We start from the raw sequence: 21,619 nt of genomic DNA, 5'->3' as shown, positions 1-21,619 counted from the left end.
CTGAGTCAACCTCGTTAAAAAATGAATCAGGTATGAGGATAGTTCTTTTCTTGTGTCAACCTCCTTAAAAATGAAACAACTCCCTTTTCAAGTTCAATATTGAAAGTAAACCTTCATTGCATCCAGCCGGTTGAATGCAATGAAGCCTGGGGGGCATGTACCTCGTTTTGCATCGTTATGCTGGGGGCATGCGAACTTCTTGAGCATAGTTCCTTGTCTTGTGTCAAGCTCGTTAAAAAATGAAACAAGGGTAGGTTAAGTAGGTAGATTGTAGAGTGTAGTCATGAGCATAGTTCCTTGTCTTGTGTCAAGCTCATTAAAAAATGAATCAAGGATTTTATGAGCATAGTTCCTTGTCTTGTGTCAAGCTCATTAAAAAATGAAACGAGGATTTTAGAGCATAGTTCCTTGTCTTGTGTCAAGCTCGTTAAAAAATGAATCAAGGTTTTTAGAGTAAATTTTTTGTTAGGTAGATTGTAGAGAGTAGTTACGAGCATAGTTCCTTATCTTGTGTCAAGCTCGTTTAAAAAATGAAACAACTCCCACGAGTCTTTCCAAAATCTTGAAAGTAAAGCTTCATTCCATCCACCTCATTGAATGCAATGAAGCTTGGGGGGCATGTACCTCGTTTTGCGTCATTATGCTAGGGGCATGTGAACTTTTAAGAAGCATAGTTTTTCGTTTCAAGCTTGCGTAAACATGAAACCAAATCCAAGCATAGTTCTTTTCTTGTGTCAAGCTCGTTAAAAAATGAAACAAATCCTCCTCTAATTGAGTCGAGAGTTTGACTAGACCTCATAGATGTTAGGTTGTACGTTTAGGTTAGTTATTTCAGTTTTTGCATAATTTTCTTACAGTTTTAGGTCGAGTCTTTCTAATGATCTCGTTCATGAACCTTCATTTCATCCAGCTGGTTGAATGAAATGAAGCTGGGGGGCATGCACTCTAGCAGTTACGTTTAGGGGGCATCAAGCACAGTTTTCTCTCTGTTTCAAGCTTGTGAAAAAATGAAACTACTTTGAAGCATAGTTTTTGTCTGTTTCAAGCTTTTGTAAAAATGAAACCTATCTCGAGTCAATTTTAGTTATTTTCAAGACTCGTTAAAAAATGAAAATACCGAGATTATTTTGCTATTTTTCATTCTCGTAAAACAAATGAAAATGCCGAGTTCTTTCCGTCTTTTCCTGCTCGTAAATTAAATTGAAAGTCGGCCACATGAGTACATTTTTATCCCTTTTTCGAACTCGTTAAAATTTATGAAAAAGTGAAAACCATGAGTACATTTTTATCCCTTTTTCGAACTTGTTAAAACTTATGAAAAAGTGAAACCTTGGAGTTCTCTTTTAAGCCCTTTTCAGACTCTTAAAACATGAAAAGATTGCCGAGCGTTTCTTTTACACTCGTTAAAACGGAATTAAAAGACGGTCCCCTTATAGCTCTTTTCTGACCGTAAAATCAGGAAAAGATTGCCGTGTTTTTGTCGTTTCAAACTCGATACGGAAATAAAACGACGTGTCCTTGATTGCTTTTTACTTTTCAGGTCAATGACACTAATTATGAAAGTACTCCTTGGTCGCAAGATCAAGCGGTTCCCCCAGGTATTATTTTATACTTTTTCGGGCTTGAGGGACACAAATTTACGAAAAAGTTCAACTTGGAGTTTCCTTAAGTTTTTTCAGACTCTCTAAAATTGAAAAACGCCGAGTTGTTCCTATACTGGACTCGTTAAACTTTTACAGTAAAGGACCTGTTCAATTACAAACAGGAACGAACCACTCCTTCCTAGGGTTCGAATTTAAACTAGGTTGGACTCGTCCGAAGGATGAGCTTATAATCAAGCATATGTTATCCTCCTCAAGTTTGTTAAAAATAAAGAGGTACTTGCCAGAAATGGTGGGGGAAAAGAGAGAAGAATGAGCCTATTTGTTACCTTTATTTCAGAAGAAACTTTATTACCACTCTTGAACACGACACTTTTCATTCACCTGGGTTGGGAAATCTTTTACCTCACAGTTGACCAAATCACTTTGAAAGTCTTTAACCGGGTTCCAGGGGTTAACTTTGAGTTATACGTCACCAAGCCATCTGTTGTGTCGTTATGTGTTCAAGAGGTCTGCAAGCAAAAACTTTCATCTGCAAAATACTTGTCATCCATTTGACCATCCCTGAGTCAGTCCTTACAGCAACATTTCTTCAACTTGAACAATGATTTCGTGTTGCGGGCTTGCCTGCAACGGGTCGCTTTCTATCAACATCGACACATTATCTAGAAATATGACTTAGGAATCGACAGTACCTTGAAGTCTGCATGCATCAATGGCAGGTTTCTCGCCTTTGACGTCAGTTTACATCATTGACTTTCGATCAGAGGATTCCGTGAAGTGTTCGACATCAAAACATCTATTCACATTTCACGGGTTGTGCTTGGTACTTTGAGAACCATTGACATTACTGGTGGTTTCTCTCACGCTTGTTAACAGTTTACATCATTGACTGGTAATCAAGTGGTTTCTACCATGTTCGACATCGAATCATTTAATCACATGGTTAGAATCGTACCAATTCGGGAAGTAGAAGTGAAGACCCTGGATCTAGTTTCTACCATCCAAGCTGCGAGGAGTTTTGTATTCATTATCTATGTAGACTAATCATAAACAGATGGCTGCTTCCATACTGTGTCTACAAAAGTCTATAAAAAATGATGTACTGCAAGATCATTCCTGTATCAGAGTAGTTAGTCCATTAGTTAAAGTTTTGAATCTGAGTATGGGAATGCCTACCTCAGTAATGATATAATCTTATCCATGTATTTTGTGTTGAAAATTGCAGGTTCCAACCAGGCCATCCACAAGGCAATCCTTGAAATGATAAAGCGCTTCACCCTTCCTAGAATTACAAAACCCTATTCTATTCCAAGCTTCGCACTTTAGGGGGCAATCTGTTACACTAAAAAATGTCACCTTGACTACTTACAGTTAGTATGGCTCAAATCAACAGTCATGCTACCCTCTTAGGCAAGTCTTATGCCTCTGTTATCCATCTCAAACTCAAAGAAGAGAGAAAGTCTTGTAAAAACTATGTTTATCTCTGGGGTCGCAGGTTCTCTCTAGCCTTACCTGCGGGGACGCTGACCTTGTTCACAAAATATGCGTCCATGGACGCTCTGTATGTTAAGGGACAGGTGCGTCCCTCTGTAAAAGGCAAAATGCGCGAGTTTTATCTTGAAAAAGTTACTTGTGGTTACTTCTAGAACATTCTAGAGGTCGGTTTGATGAAATGGATGCGCCTCCAGTTGGTTCATGTATCTCTATTAAGGGGGAACTTATCCCATCAATAAGGGAGCTATCCCACCCAAAGAGGGGGATGATCCCATTGATAGTGGACCTGAATAACCTCTTTACAGCACTATAAATAAAGGCATTGAGCCAGAAGGAGAAGAGGTTGGAGCTATACATTTTCTTTGGGTAAATGCTGCAGGATTTAGGTCTTCCATTAGAGCCTTTGTGAGGAGAGATTGTCTTCACTTGATTCTACTTGGGAGAGGGTGAGCTTTGTCAAAGTAGAGGAAAACCCTTGATGGACCCTGGGAGGAACTTGCACAACACCAAGGCCAGGTTGTAAGAGTTTCTTTGTTTCGTTATTAATACAAACTGGTTTATTTTTCTCAATAGCTTGTGTTAATGAGTTATTTCATGTGTTCCTTGGTCTGCATGTTGAATATATGTTTTATTATATGAAATGCAAGTGCTTGGTAATTGTTTGATTGTTTGTGGTTGCAGGAATTGACTTGAAGGAGGAGCTCATCTGGATCGTCAAGAACGGACTTCAACAACAGCGTTTTGGAATAAGGTAAGCCTAAACACTTGTAGTTTTCATGTTGTAAAAGGTGTATTTAGAGAAAGATCACTCCATTTTGTCTTGTTTGTCATTAGAATGTCTTAGACTTCTAGGAAGGTCAGTCGTGTCCGCACCCTTGACAGATTCCGTGTGACAAAGGGAGAAAAAATATACAGTGGGAAGATGTGAAGTGTGTCAGAGGCATCAAGGTAGAAGCTTTGAGTTGGAATGAGCTTCAAAAACTCTTTAGGAAGAAGTACTTGTATGAGAGATATTATGATGGAAAGGCTAAGGAGTTCTATGAGATGAAGATGGGTTCCATGACAGATGAAGAGTTCACAACCAAAGTTCCAAATTTTTTGAGGTATGTGCCTTACCTCAAGGATGAGAAGATGAAGGTCCAAATGTTTATTAGTGGACTTCCATTATCATTTAAGGATCACATTGAGTATGATGAGCCTCGGTCATTAGAACAAGTCATCGAGAAATTTAAGCATTGTTATGAGTAGTTGAAGCACAAGTCTAAGTCTAAGCGTGATTGGAAAGGGAATGAGAAGGCTAAGGAAAAACTTCTTCCAAAGAAGGAAATATCTTGAGATGTAGGTAAGAAAGAAAATGTAGCTCCTTATGAGAAGTTCAATGCAACTAACAAGGGGCATTGATATCAGCCTAGAGAGAAGAAAAATAAAGGTAGAGGTAGGAAACCATTGCAGTGTTAGATTTGTGGCAAGGATCATTGCAAGAAGGATTGTATGTTGTACCAAGGTTGCAAACCTCAGATCTACAGTGCTTGGGAGGTGCAACAATTGGGGATATTGGTCAGAGCATTCCTCGCATTTATGTAGCACTTGATAAGAGGCAGGCATACATCAAGCATCCATTATTGAGATGGAAGGTAAGATCTATGATTGAGTTGTATCCATTTTGATTGACCCTAGATATAATTATAGTTATGTTATTCCTGACCTGGTGGATAAGTGTGTCTTGAATAAAGAAGTGCATGCAAAGTCTTGGTTAGTGTAGTTGGCTATAGGGAACAAGAAAACAGCTAATCATTGTGTGAGAGGTTTTGCATTTGAGATGAAAGGTACTCCTACATCAACACATCTAATGGTGCTTCCTTTGAGATCATACAGTATGATTATGGGCATGGACTAGTTGTTTACTCACAGGACCAAGGTAGACTTCTATGAGAATGTTATTGAGTGTTTGGATGATGATAGAGAGAAGAGAATCTTGTAGGGAAAGAAGAAGCCTACATCACTCCGAATGGTTATATCTATGAAAGAAAAGCGCAGTTGCAGGAAACAGTGTGTATTATTTGTAGTGAATATATCCAGTGACAAGGGGAAGGATGTTAACGGTGATAAAGTCTTGAAGAAGTATCCTATTTTACAACAATTTGAGGATTTCTTTCCAATAGAGAATTCATAGTTATTTCCTCATAGGGAAGTGGATTTCTCTATTGAGTTGGTAGTAGGAGTGACACTAAGGTACCTTATAAGATGAGCACCATAGATTTGGTGGAATTGAAGTTGTAGCTTAAGGAAATGCTTAATAAGGTATACATAAGGCCAATTTTATTGCCTTGGGAAGCGCCAATATTGTTTGTAAAGAAGAATGATTGTACTCTCAGATTGTGCATTGATTACAGGTAATTGAACAAGGTTACTATCAAGAACTTGTATCCTTTTCCACAGATTGATGACCTAATTGACCAGTTGAAGGGAGAAATAGTGTTCTCAAAAATTGATTTGAGATCAGTATATCATCAGGTGCGCATCAAAGAAGATGACATTTACAATATTTCATTTGTACTAGGTACCTTTACACATAGACTCTCGATAATTTACCTACACAATATGATCTAGTATAGACTAAGTGGTTTGTAATAAAATAATTTAGCCAAATGTGCTTAAATTATTCCCAAACATACTTTTACAAAGAATCAATATAACACTAGGACTCATCTAATACCTTGTCAAGAGATTCCACCCTAGCTTTGGGGTTAATATGGAAGAAAAACTTTGTCGATATTCTATGTTTAGAAGCACACATAATTCAGTGATGTTAGAAAACTTCCTATGATGAAATCTTTTGCCAAAATCAAAGGGTTACCTAGGTGTTGTTACATAAATAGACAATCATACTAGCATCATTTACAATATAACTTGCAGAATTTGGGTTTACAATGAAAAAATGTTTTGGCTGGTGACTTTGAAATTTGAAAAAATATCTTCATATCCTCACATTTTTCTTCCTTGGACTTGTTGAAAAAGTGTGATCAACATCTGCCTCCATATCGAGGCATGTTGCTTCTTTGAAGGAATGTAAGAATCTAGAACCTTGTATCGAAGAAAACAAAAGTCCATCAAATAGATATCCATTCAAATTCCAAATCATCATGCATATATATAACATCTGCTGGAATAGAAAAAAATTACTCTAGCAAATTAAAACATAAACACATAAAATTAAATGCAGGTATGAAAACTAACAAATGACATAAATGAAACCCTAACTAAGAGTGTAGGTTTATAAAAACAATACAAAGGATGCCCTAAGGAATCAGATGTCATCCCTATAGTATAATTTTATCATCTACCCATTTTCTGGAAATTCTACAAGATCACCTTCCAAAGTATTAAGATAGAAAGAACTAGTTCCAACAATTCCTCTGATAATATAAGGACTAAGCCATAAAATGTCAAAATTTCCATGATTACTAAGCTTCTCATTTCTACAATCACAAGCCAATACCATATTGCCAATCTATAAAGGCCTGTTTCGAGATGATTTTTCAAAAATTTCCTTTGTTTTGGCCTGTCTTTGACAAAGGTTATAAAAAGTTTTCCTACGAGTCTCATGAAGTTACATAATTTGATCTATTATTTTATGCATTGCATATTTGTCATCTATAAAATGTTGAAGACGTTTATAAGATGGAATCTTGAGATGAATAGGTAATTCATCTCCAGACCATAGACAATCTCAAAAGGAATTTTCCCGATAGCCCTCTTTTTTGTGATTATGTCTTCCCATAATGCATATTTTATATTAATGTCCCCAGACTGCTTGTTATCCCCCACAATATTTTTTATGATGGTTATCATATTTTTGTTACTAGACTCTGCAACACCATTTCCTTGGGGATATAATTCAAAAAATGAGATAGAATAATATCATACTTGAAGCAAAGAGAAGAGAACTCAAAAGAACTGAAATCTTTGGCATTGTCTATTGTAATTTTGGCAGGAACACTGAATCGAGTACTAATCTGATTTTCAATCAAATCCATTAAAATATTCTTTGTGGCATGCTTTGCTCAAATGGAATCTACCCATTTTGTGAAATAATTTGTCACGGACAAAATCCATGAATAGCCATTACTAGAATTTTGATTGAATTTACCAATGAAGTCCAATCCCACGTTGTTGAAAAGGAGCCTATGCTATAACTGGATGAAGAGGTAAAGCTGTTAATTTCTTCTTTCCGGTGACAAGCTATAACTCCTAGCAATTTCTAACAAATTTATGTACATCTGTAAAAATGGTAAGCTAATAATATTCAACACACAAAATCTTGTGCGATGTGGTTTTTGCTGCAAAATATCACCCACATAATCCTACATGGAACTATGTTATGAGTCTCTTAGCATCATCTTCATCTACACACCTAACAATTACTCCATCTGGATTTCTCCATCCAAGGTCATCCTTTAAGATATAATTCTTGGATGCATTCAGCCTAATGGCTCTCGTTTTATAAGTGACTAGGTGATCTAGGCATGTGATATTTTTCTAATAATAAGCAATGTCCTTACACCACTCAATTCTTTCCAATTTCTGAAGCTCAGGGGAAATAGAAGTTGTAGCCACTACATTTTGGCAAACTAACTCCAATGCTTTTTCATTACTTTCTATCAACACCTAAGACAATCCCTAGCCTTTAACAAGATTGGTTGGTTTAATCTCAAGATCATACTCCTAAATCTTGGTCACCCATCTAGCACGAGTCCCTAAGCAATCAGTTTGAGTTAATATATCTTTGATAGTAGAATGTGAAAAAAGGCAATGAATTTAGAATAACTGGCATATGTTCTAAAATTCTTGAGGGATTTGACCAATACATAAGCTTGTTTTTCCATAATGTTCTAATTTAATTTTGAATTATGTAGGGATTTGCTTATGAAGGTGATTGGTTGTTCATGGCCTTCTCTGATTTTCCACAATAGGATGTTTTCTATAGTATCTTCGAATGTGAATGAAACCATAAATACTTTGAATAGTCTAGGCTAACTAAGATAGGAGCTTTAGTTATATCATATTTAATATCTTAAAATCTCTTTTCACCTTCATCTTTCCAAACAAATTTAGCATCCTTCCTCAATAAACATTATATGGGCCTAGCAATTTCAGCATAGTTTGGAATGAATCTCCTAAGGAAAATTATTTTCCCAAGGAAATATTGAAGGAACATAATATTATGTGGAAATGGAATCTATGTAATAGCCTCAACCCTTTCACGGTCAATCTTGATACCATATTTGGAGATAATGTGACCCAGTAAATTTCCTTCGGTCACCCCAAATACAGATTTGGTGGGATTTAATGATATTCAAAATTCTCGGCATCTGTCAAAAAGTTGTCTAAGGTGTCTTATATGAGATTTTAGATCCTTTGATAAACCAATGAGATATCTTGGTATATCTAAATAATTTTACCAATTAATTCCTTGAAAGCATAGTCCATAGCCCTCTCAAAAAATTTCCCCTACATTTGTTAGCCCAAAAGTCATTCTGAAATATTCAAAGGTACCCCAAGGTGTGGTGAAGGTAGTCTTATGTTGGTATTCTTTCTTAACCCATAATTGATTATAGCTAGAGAATCCATCCAATAATGACATCATACCAGATCCAATTATCCTTTGAAGCACATTTTTCATGTTAGAAAAAGGATAATAGTCCTTTCTACAAGCCAAGCTAATATTTATGAAATCAACACATAGTATAATAATATCATTCTTATTTCTAACAATCACCAAGTTTTAACACGAGGAAGAGTGTTGAGTCTGTCTGATGATACCATCAGCAATAATTTTTTGTAACTCTTTCTCAATGAGAGGGGCCAACTCAGGATTGATTTTCCTAAGTTTTTTCTTAAATGGTTTAGCATTCTCATCCTTCAAGGGAATAGTATGCTCAATAACATATTTTTTGTAGCCCTTAAGTTCATCATAGGAAAATGCCAAGACATCATGATATTCAATGATCAAGTCAATCATATTTTTCTTTTCCTCCTCATAGGTCCCTTTACCAATTTTGACAATATTTGGGTATTTGGGAAAATCGGTATTTACTCCAATAAATTCACCAGGGTCTATCTTCTTTTCATCACCCTTTTTGGTGGCATCAATTCTATTGAAGAGTTGTTCCATGGCCACAATATTTCCAGGAGTAGGGTTTGTCACATATTTACTATTAGAATTAGACCTTTGTTCCTTAGAGCATGCCTAAGAATTTTCAAAATCATCCAAGTGATCAAGAAAGCGAACAATTTGTTTCTCATCATCAAAAAAATTCCAATGTTCTATATTATTTGGGACCGATGGTCTAAAAATTAATTCAATTTTTACCTTATCCTTTATCAGATTATCAAATATCTAGAAATTAAAAGTAGCTACGGCAAGTTCATCTGCTTGACCATTTTCTTCTCTAGGAATAATTTGGAGACCAAAGGCATAAAATAATTCAATAGCATCCCACAAAGCATTCTTGTACATTTTAATCCTATTGCTTTTACATGATAATATAAATTTAGCTTTCTTAATGATAAGATCAGAGTCCCCTTTCACATTCAACAATTTTATCTTGAGATCCCTGACTATTTCAAGGCCCATCAGCAAAGCCTCATATTCAGCTACGTTAGTAGCTTCAAACTCTAATCGGAAAGTGAACTTAAATCTATGCCCCAAAAGTGATACAAAATCAATTCTAGCCCCTTTACCTTGTTTAGAGCGAGCACCATCATACCTGATGTGCCATATTTGATCATTATATTCATATTTATGCTCTCGCAAGGATATAGAATCAGAAAGGAAAACATAATTTCCTATGCTAGATTGCTTCACAATGGGATCCTCTTGAGGATACTTGGGAGGAAAGACCTTATTGATTTCAATAAAACATCAAAAGCAGCTTCTTTTATTTTTTTCTCTTGCATAAATGGATATTCAAGCAAATTTCACTTTCATACTAAACGGTGTTTTATGCTAGGAGGGATGAGATTCCTAACAGCTAGTTTATAATGGCTAGTTCCTAACAGCTAATTCAAGACACAGATGCTTCTCTATTATTTAAACTTTTGTTAAGATTGATTTTTTCACCATTTGTCCTGAGGATGAACCACATTAGTTGGTTCGAAACGTCGACCAATTCTATACCATGTGATTAATCCGTAAGACAAACTTATTATCGATATGGATCACAAAAGTCTAAGATCTAACACTATAGCTATTTTCAATAAATTCCATCCAATCTTATAAACGAAAATGAAACTCCTTTCCAAACATATTAATTTTTTTTCCCGTTGTTGTAAACTAATCATTTAAAATATTATTTGTAATAATGAAAGATTCTTCATCATGGAAACTTTGGCATGGTCTGCAAAAAGGTTGAAACACCATATTTTTAGATTCGAATGGATTAAGAGGTATTTACTTAGTGGGAGGATTCCTTTTTGGCCATGGATTATTATTATTTCTAGTTTGGACATTCCAAGCTTGATTCTCCTCCATTTGAATCAGTCTCGACTACATGGCGCTTATTTCTCTAGCATGCTCAATCCTCATTTCCTTAATCATTTGAGTTAATTCCTTAATTGGGTCATGCTCTACCTCCCTTATTTCTTTTCCTCTATTTCTAACTGGACTTCTTTCAAAACTAGGAATTTCCAACTTACCAAACACTTTCTTATCTTTTTCTAATTCTTTAGCAATAGCTTGAGCAGTGTTTAGATCAATTAGCTTTGCATGTCTAATTTCACAACATGTATCAACACAAAATGCTTCAAGATATTGCTCTAACAAAGAATTTTCTGGAGGCTTATAATCTTGAGTCATTTTTTTGATAATTCCATTGAATCTTTGATTAAATTCCTCAATTGTTTCATTATCATTCTTCTTTATGCTATTGATATCTTTGAAAAATACCTTTCTTCTTTCTTATCCCCATATTTTCCTTTAAATGCATTGATGAGAACTTGCAGAGAATCAAAAGAGTCATCGGGCTTGTCTAAGTGCCATTACAATGCATCATCTTCTAATGAGAGGAAAAAGAGCTTCATTTTGACATCTTCGTGATTGTAGGCAGAAACATGAGCATGCCTTGGGAGGAAACATGTGAACTTACTGATGTGAGCATCACCAATGACTACATTGTTCCCCTGAAACATAGGAATCTTATCCATACCAACATTTGGCAGATTATGAGGTTGCCCATGGATATTGGAAAAAATACAAGGCCCGTAGAAATCCATGATGTCATAACTGACAGGATTAGGGAAAACCAAGTGAATATCAAGGACGGCTTCCTGTCCAAGAAATATTAAATGCTTACTAGAATGTAATTTGTTTATCCGATTCCTTAGAGCCTTTTTAGTATTACGAACAAGGTTAACCAAGCTACTAGGATTTCTTCTCGTATAAGCTCTTGTGAATGGGTGAATAAGTGGAGTCACCACCCAAACAAGAAACAAATCCAAATGTCCAGGTGATAAGGTGCAAATAGAAAGGTCAACAAGGTGATAAAAACTTTAGTCAGATGTCAATGTGCCAGAAAATGTGTTGTCTGACGGATTAAGGAGATGAAAATTATTAGAATATTATGAAGAATTGTAGGTTTTAACCCTGTATATAAATTACCTATAAACAAAGTCTTAAAAAATATAAAATATACAATGGAAAGAAACACAAAACAAATACACAAATATTTTCCCCTGGATCCCAACATCGGGACTACCAGATTGAATTTTCATTATGTTATTTTCAATGTTACCATACATACATATATAGATATATAGATATACATGTCAAATTATTCATAAACCCCAATCCATTAACCTTGGATTAAAACATAACCATAGTTCCCTTAACAAGATCTACAAAATACCATGGGGAGAAAACCATCATGCCCAAAACCATGTCCAAAACCCATGCACAAAACCATAGGTTGGTCCGCCCACCTAATATAAGGTCCAAAAAAAAATATGGTGTGTTGCAATGGACCCTATCTAGGGCGCATACTACCCCCCTATAAACCCCCCAACAGAGGGGGCTACCACCCCCCTACTGCACCTGGCACAACGAAAAAGGGTACTTGTCACGTGTGACTAGTCATGGAAAGAATATAACATACACCCAACATTCTCCCACTTGTTGTTTAATTTTCCACACAGGAGGTCACAGGAGAGCTTAGTCATTGGTCTAGCCCTGCAAATCTCATTATTTCTCTACACCAAGATAACTTCTCAGTGCTCACAGACTCCATCAATGCTTTTGTAGCATTCTTCAAAGTGTCCACCTTTACCAATGTTGGGATAGAATCCCTAGGGCCAATTTTGGGTTAGTTTAACCAATTTTAGAGAAATATTTTATAAAAGAATGTAAAGTCTCCGCGAAATGTAGAAGCGGAGTGCACAGAAGTAGGATTCAAAGGGGCTTTAGCCCCTTGTTTCGGTAAGTTATCGGTTAATTTTGAGGCTCACCCATGGTCCGTGGACCATGGTATTGTATTGAAAAAGCTATATATAGTCGAGTCATAGCGAGTTTAAGTATCAATCTAAGATAAAATATTATTGTTTTGGGCAAGTGCTAAGGTAGGAAATTTTTGTTTCTTGTACTTAGGTGAAAGGGGAAGGCTCCTGCAACTAAGTGCACGGAGAACTTGGCAAGTCCGCATTCGAGTGCGTGGGCCCCGGCAGCTAAGTGCACAGGGTGGAAGAGTTTGTAAAGTTGAACGTTGTATCTAATAAAGACTGATTTTGGAAAAAATATCTTGTCATTGTGTATTATTCTTATTTCTATTCAAGTTATCCATTATGTCTTAATAATTTGTTTTATGTGGAATGAAGTGTAATTTCTGCGCGAAGGAAAATCCAGGGTTCCTATTTAGTGCACAAAAGTGGACAGTCTGCTTCTTTTAGAGTTGTAAAGTCTAATCACAGACCTTCACGAAGGTCTAAGAGCCACTTCCTTAAAGTTGCATTAGCGGACCATAGAAGGATACAAATCTGCGCGAAGGAAGATCTAAGGTACGAGGGCTTAAGATCCCTTATCACATGGTCTCTAGATGCAAAACCCTAGTTCTAGCATCCCCCAATACTGCTTCGGCTGAGACTATAGCCTGCGCTATGCAGGTTGTTGTTGAAAGGGCTAGCAGTTAGGGTTTTGAAGGTTGGCGCGAACAACTCTGAACCTAGGTCAAACCCCCTTAAGCAAACAAATAGTTCTATTGTCGGGACCAGGATCTATCTAAGAGATGTGTGATAAATGGTTTCCTACGAAGAAGGAGATTGAAAAATGGATTGATCGAAATGTGCACGAGTTCGTGGCTCAAGAGAATAGGAGCCCTAAATTATCCAAGGAGCAGTGGTTACAGAGATATTTATACACAGACAAAATTGATGCGTTCTTGTGTTTCTTCCCTAACGAGCTACCCGAGTAGTTATCTAAATTGGTCAATAGTCAAGGGAAGTGGATGCTTAACGGTCCTATAGTGTGGACTCCTGAACTAGTGCGACGTCTGGAGGCATCAGAAAACAATATCGTGTAGGTTGTGGATCACTGGATTGATCGCACACTAGGAATTGTTGTGACTTATTTCGCAATCAATAGAAATATCAGTTATAGCGACGCAGAACAAAGGCTCTTTAAAGGATGGCGAGGTAATTATTCGAAATCGTTAAAGACTTGGATTAAAATGTTGTTATGTGAAAAGAGGGTTATGAAGTTACCTTGATGTTTGGGGCTACACGAAGTTGGAGATTCTTTAGAAGAAATGAAGGATCAATCTCATAATATAGTCTGCTCATTGAACCCTCTTCAAGTGACGATGAAGGGACGGTGCTAACTATGTCATGAAGTGCAGTTCAATTAATTACGCAAGGTATCTCGAGGATATCTCATCCATCCACTCCACCTCCACCTCCACCTCATACACCTACACCTTCACCCCCTCCACCTCCACTACCACCATTCAACATGGAAAATGTGATGAAGATGCTAATTTTTAAAGAAGTAGGGAGCGAAGATCCTGAAAAATTCTGGTTTGTCGCAGGAGATGTATGGACGATGTAAAAAATAATGGATGATAACATCAAGAGAGCACAGATGGTAACATATTTACAAGATCACACATTGAAATGGTACATCAAGTATTGCACTGATAACACCACCACGTCGTTGGTAGAGACCCAACAAGCTCTGAATAAGGAGTTCAAAAGGCCTAAGTTAGAGGCTCAGTCGATAACTGAGTTTAAGGAAATTCAACAAAAGGTATATGAGATGCCTTGGGATTTCGATCAAAGGTTGAAATGCCTGATTAGGAAAAATAATATGATAATTACATATTCCAAACACCATGACTAGTATATAGCATCGTTATTGCTACACTTGAGAGTGCCTCTGTCACAACAAAAGATAGCAACGCAAGCTAAAGCTTTCGAAATTGTGATGAGATTGGATGCCTCTCCCATATAGGATACGAACATTGGACTGCAATAGATTCACTCACAGCTGGAAATCTTGCACTTGGAGTTGCAGAGTCTGAAGAAAGGAAAGGAAGCCCATCCAGAGGTGCACGCTGAGGTCTGGTGTTTGAAGTGTAAGAGCCATGGACATGATAAGGACCACTTCCCAGTTCATAAGAACTATATTATTAGCGGAGGGCATGTTCCCCTAAAGCCAAAGAATAACATTGGGATAAGTATGGGAGTTACGTTGTGGTGCACTATATATCAAGTTATAGGACAACATGCAACTGATAATTTCCATTTACTACAGAAGTTTGTACAGACCCCTCAGCAGTTGTTTTTCAATTTCTGTAAATATGTGGGACATGATGAATGCCATTGTAGGAGTTATGAGCTAATGATGGATAGAACCCCTACCTACCAAATGCAGGTAGAGAACCGGCCTCAGGATCAGGGTGCAGGAGTTGTGCACGGAGGATTCTAAGGCCGAGGATGAGGAAGAGGGGGTGGACCTAATCGAGGACGTGGAGAGGTAATCTGCTATAACTGTGGTGAAGTAGGGAACTTCACATGAGATTTTACAAACCCCACGCATCCATCATGTCATTTTTGTTGACAGTTTGACCATGTGATAGAGGAATGTCTAGTCCTTATGGAAAAGATGCAAGAAAAGAAGGCGCAGCCCCAACATCCTATGTGATACATTACAATGATGAGGGAAGAACCTTGAGAGGAAGATCAAAGCATAAATATAGTGACAAGAAGTGGTATGATGATTGGTGAAGATAAAGGCAAGCATCCTGAGGATGACGGGTGGATGCACAAGGCTACTAGGAAGGAAGTAGACTTTGATCTTAATCGCACTAAAGAAATCTTCATGGAAGAAAAGAAGAACTTTGTTGAGGCCTCCACCTCGAGAAGCCAGGATAAAATACCAGAAACTAGTGTGACACAAGAGGTAGATCCCTCAATACTAGCCACTTTTCTAAAGACTTGTATGAAGTTACTGTGGATAAGAAAGTAGTAGAATGATTGCAAGAGTTAATCGACAAGTGCACAAATAAATAAAACACTCCTACTGAAGAGCGCACTGTGAGGAAAATTGGCAAGCATAAGAAGCGAACGGGGCATGAGATGAGGATGATCGTGCAGATAGGAGAATATGAAATGGATCAGGTGATCTTGGATCTGGGGTCTGATGTAGACATGGGAAAGGATGGGTAGACCTGCACTGCAGTGGTCTCCCATTCAGCTGTGCATGGAAAATCAATAAAAGATTATTCTGATGGGGTGCTTATATGGTGTAATGGTGGACATTGAGGGCGCAAGCGTGTTGGATGACTTTGAGGTCATTGAAATAGTGGATGACAATAACCCTAACTTAGCAGATATATTTAGAACACCTAAGGAACTGGTAGAATGGGCTCAGTTGGATTGGAGTACACAGTTGCATCATGTGTTGGAGTGTTACAATGTGACTACTGAAGAGGAGGAAGAAGACCCATGGAATGTTAACATTCCAGAGACAGAAGGATCGTGAGAGGTCCAAGGACCGAAAGCTGCGAACCTGGATATATCATAACCTTTGTAAACTAGACAAGTAAACATTGGATCTAAAGCAAAACCTAAGTTTGTGAAGATAGGAGACTATTAGGATGAATATGTGGTTGATAAGGTCGTTGAACTGTTGCACGAGTACCAAGATCTATTCCCAAAAAAAATTTCATATTTGAAGGGGATCATCGGAGATTTAGGTGTTATGAAGATTATGTTGGAGTGTTACAATGTGACTACTGAAGAGGAGGAAGAAGACCCATGGAATGTTAACATTCCAGAGACGGAAGGATCGTGAGAGGTCCAAGGACTGAAAGCTGCGAACCTGGATATATCATAACCTTTTAAAACTAGACAAGTAAACATTGGATCTAAAGAAAAACCTAAGTTTGTGAAGATAGGAGACTATTAGGATGAATATGTGGTTGATAAGGTCATTGAACTGTTGCGCGAGTACCAAGATCTATTCCCAAAAAAAAAAATTCATATTTGAGTTGGATCATCAAAGATTTAGGTGTTATGAAGATTATGTTGAAGCCGGATGCGAAGCCTGTTAAGCAGAGACCTTATCGGCTCAATCCCAAATATAAAAAAAAAAGGTGTGCCAAGAATTGGATAAGTTGTTGGATGTCGGTATTATTGAACCAGTAGAGGAATCCGATTGGGTGAGCCCAATGGTGGTCCAAGAGAAGAAACAGAAAGGAAAAATCAGGATATGCGTAGATCTAAGGAAGTTGAATGATGTATGCATGCATGTTCCATTTCCAACTCCCTTTACAAATGAAGAATTAGAGAATGTTGTAGGACATGAGACTTAATCATTTACTGATGGCTTTTCAGGATTCAGGATATCATCAAATAAATATCGTACCAGAAAATCGAATCAAGACAACCTTCGCGATGGAGTGGGGTTGCTTTCAATATACAGTAATGCCATTCGAATTGAAGAATGCGCCTACGATTTTCTCCTGAGTAGTAATTGCGGCGTTTAAGGAATTTATCCATAAATTTTTGGAGGTATATTTTGATGATTGGACTCTATTTGGGATGGTCAAGTGCAATGTTGTGAGCCTGTGCCTTATGATGGATACATGTCGAAGGTATCAGATTACGTTGAACTTGAAGAAGTGCATATTTTGTGTGCCCTTTGGAATTTTTCTTGGCCATGTCGTATGTAAGCAAGTGTTAAACACACATGGACAACAAAGAATAGGAAAGATAAATCATGTGAGTTCATTTTTTTATTAATAGGAGATGTACATTTATAATACATTGTTGTGACTCTTGGGTTTCAGATCCCAAGGTCTCTTGGACTGCTTAGTCTTTTTAGCTTCCACACTAACCCTTTAGGATTAGGTGTCCAACATTCCCCCCTTAATCCGAAGGGTTATGTATGAGTCCAAGAAGAGAGCTGTAATACAAAATGTGCAAAAAATGCATGGCAGCACTAGGCTGGATGTGCTCTATGAAATGTTGGTAAAAAAAGGGCGGTGGTTTAAGGATGACCACCAACACTGGAACGCTTAGTGCAGTTCCCGGAACTCTTCCAAAACTAGCAAGAAACTGAAGTTTTCTGCTAGAGGAAGTGATCCTATTGTTTTAAAGAGGGAAACCTTCAACCATAAAAGGGAGGTCTCACCCCGCATAAAAGGTAAAACTTCAACCTGAAAAGGGAAGTCTCAACCTGTGATGGTTTAAGGATAACCAACAACTCTGGAATGCTTAATGCAATTCCTGAACTCTTCCAAATCTGGCAAGAGGCTGGTGTCTTCTACTAGAGGAAGTGTTCTCAATCTGTGATGGTTTAAGGATGACCAACAACTCTACAATTCTTGGAATTCTTCCAAAACTGGCAAGAAGCTGGAGTCTTCTGCTAGAGGAAGTGTCCCAGATTGCCAACTGAAGGCATGTTCAGACATCTTTGTCTCTGGCTACAACTCTGAAACTGGTGTGGCAGGTTGTGGCTCAGGCTTGCTTGATGTGGCTTTGAAGCTTGTAGATGACCATCATTTCCCCCCCTGTCAGGTACAAGGTGAGAAGATGGAGAAAACTCAACTGCAAGACTGTTCAATACTCTGGAACAAGTTCTGACATGTGTTTGGAATATCTTCTTGGCTGTTGATGCCCATTGCCAAGAAGCGATCCATCCAAGATGAATCTTTGTTCTTGCAGGATGTTTATTTCTGAAGCATCTGTGTGAAGAATGACTGGTTGTATGACAGTGCTTACATGGATGAAGATCAAAACAGTGATCTTTCAAATGGCCAACTCGGTCACAGTGTTGGCATTTCACAATCTGTTGTTGTTGTTGTGGAAGAGGGGCAGAATCTGAAACAGCTAGAGGTGAACTGTCATGAGGAGCAAGTGAACTGTCATGAATGAATCCGGCACTCTAAAACTGAATGGGCTTGGCATAGTCTGGAATATGAAAGGACAAGTCCTTGTCATATCCAAGACCAGTTTTGTGCTTGTTGTGGACAAGCTGTTCCCAAGGTCTGATGATGGGCTTGGGAAGTGCAGTCTTAGTTTCTGCATCTGCATGTACAACTGCTGCTTTATTGGGCACTGAATGAACTTGAACAATATTAACTTGCTGTTTATGGGAGTCTGCTTCATTGTTCTGAACAGAAACAGGTTCAGAATGATGACTCCATTTGTGTAATTCTTCCTGCTGCAGTTTTGATTCAAGCTGCAAAAACTCTATCTTTTCTTGTGCATATTGCAGACATGTTTGAATGTCTGAAAGAGAGGCTTTGTTAATTTTGACTGTGCTGTTAGCAGTGGACATGATTAGAGTTCTCAATAACTCTAATGTTCTTTCAAGCTTAGCCATTTTTCTACACCTTAAAAATCCTCCAAATCCCACAGAAAAAAATGTAAGTTGCTAAATATCTTCAAAATGCACAAGAAAACCCTATAGCTTAAAGAGAAAAATCAACCAGAGATTATTTGAAACTCTATATTCCTTCTGGAAGCTTCGGAATGCAAAAAGAATAAAAAATCCATGAATACCAGCAATGGAGACACGGCTCAAACTCCACGAATATACATAAGGGTAGCTTGACCTCTTCCTTCAATAATAAATCCAAGAATAATAAACAGCAAGAATGATAGGCTCAAAGTCCTTCCGACACAGATACAATAGATATGTTCCTCCTTTCCTTCAATCCAAAACAATATGTACACCTCGATTACGCTGTAAAATCACTGTGCAGATTGAGTCCTTGTGAAACAAACCAGGAATCTTAGCAAATGAAAGCAACAGTCATCTTCGCTGCGGTAGGGACGAACAAACTAGAGGATTTCTTGAGCTCTGCAATAAGATTTATCGAAGTTTTATTGAGGTTTGCCCAGAGGATTTATTGACATCTGCCTAGACTGCGAACAAGAGGATTTTTAGCCATCTGCCGACATATTTCTCGACATCTGCCTACACTGACCTTCGAGTAGACTGAACCTTCGAAATGTTCCCTACCATGGTCGAATTGATTTATGATACGAAATTATCCATATTGGTTTCGCAGATTATTATGGATTACCAATTATACCCAATTCTATGCATTTCTCTGTTTGCAGTCATCACATGGCTTGTGTTGAAGCACCTCCTCATCTGTTTCGTTTCCCACAGACGGCGCCAAATGTTGAAGGACCTCTTGGAAAGAGGCCTCATCTACAGGCGGGTTTCAAGGAGGCTTCTGCCCTCAGTTTAAGGAATTTCTAGTATGGAATCTGGATGCAGAAAATTAGCTGGAGTATCGGAACCTTTTCCCGCATTTATTTTTGCTCAAGGGCATTCATTTGCTTACTTTTTGATACCATTGAGTCTCGAAATATCTTCTTCGATGGCCGCTGGACTTGGACGCAGTGGATTCTGTGCAAAGATGAAGGGGTCACTGGTCTTGCATGAGCAAGGTCCGCGTGCTGGACATGAAACTCATTGACGAGTACATAGAGAGCGTGGATGCCCAATAGGCATCAACAGAATAAATGCATTTGCTTCAATCCAAACAAAATTATTCCTATAAATAATTTTGCGAACAATAATAACAGCGGTCAATTGGGAGTAGCAGGGAGAGAAAACTTGTCATTCGTATTCACACAACTCGTCAACAGAGCAGCCTATGCATTCATATCATACTCCAGACCACCTCTGAACAATGAAATTATTCCACTCGCGAAGATGCTGATTGTCGCAACTTGCAAGTTCGAGTCCCTTCTAGCTTGGAAATCAATTGGAGATCTGTGCATACTGAGATTATTATCGATACCGTTTATAAGGTGATCGCATAAACAAAAAACGAAGCGTAGGCTTCTGCAATGATGGCCCGCGAGAATTTTGTGAGGGTTTTGTTCCTATTGCATGCATCGGATCACATAAACAGTAATTTCACACATTAGAGGAAGAGAAACCAAATCAATACGATTATATACATGTTGCGTAAGTGGACATGGAAGTGCAGTTGGAGTCGGTACAGAATAAATCATATGTTCACGTTGTCATTGGCAAGAAATTGTGGAGAGGTCGGAGTGACCATGAATCCATCTCCCTTCATTTTTTATTATAAACCCGTGCCATCGTTCCGTAATATGAATGTACCTTCGGTAAATTCTGTTGGATGCAACCGTCAAACGCTATGGAGGACTGGGCGCACTCCTCTCAAGATTATCTCTGAAATAGATGCTGGACTCATCACGCAAGGCTGTCTATTTGCGCATGTTAGAAAATGCTCTGATCACGCGACTCAATTTCAGGCATTGTCACAGTGGTGGTTCAGGCCAAGAAATTTTCCGTGAGAGCAAAGAAGATGATAAATTAATATCAGAGTCCACGGCAGACAAATCAATGATACATTTTTTTTGAATATAAAAAATAATAAAGCAGATATATTTCTCTTGCCAAGACCCCGGTAAAGTATTTTCAGCTTCTATACAGAGAGAGATAAAGCACTTCCTATGAACAGCTCCAGAATCTCTTAGGGTAAAACGGATTTCCTAGAAATCCTTGAAGCACATTGCATACATTCCATTTAACTGATTACCGAGCTTTCGCCAATTTTGCTATGCGTTACAGTTTTGGCAGTGTATGCGCAGAGAGGGCAGCGTGAACGGTGTATTCAGGCAAAAAACGTTACATGCATCTCTGGGCAGCGACAGAGAAAAAGAACATTAGATGCGGTGGCATATGGACAATTCAGGCAGATGCGTTGTCAGGTCAGAGGACAATTCAAGCAGATGCGTTGTCAGGTCAGAGGATGCAGAGAGGGGATGACAACGCTCAGGCGTTTCAATGTCAGGATGACAGCACAACAGAAGAGCAGGTACAAGGACAGTGCTGGACAGCGCCAGGAGCAGCTAACATTTAGCTGAAGAAATATTCGTGAGAAAATATTCCTGGGATGCAGAATTGATGGCAGAAATTACTGCACAGACAGGCCATAAGACAAATGGCTCACATTAATTTTGCAGGGCAGGAATACGCC

This window comes from Pinus tabuliformis, chromosome 6 (genome assembly GCF_031772625.1).
Source record: "Pinus tabuliformis cultivar Carrire ecotype Pingquan chromosome 6, CPIR1, whole genome shotgun sequence".
Taxonomy (NCBI): domain Eukaryota; kingdom Viridiplantae; phylum Streptophyta; class Pinopsida; order Pinales; family Pinaceae; genus Pinus; species Pinus tabuliformis.
The sequence above is the reverse complement of the archived record's forward strand: the minus strand, read 5'-3'. Positions refer to the sequence as shown.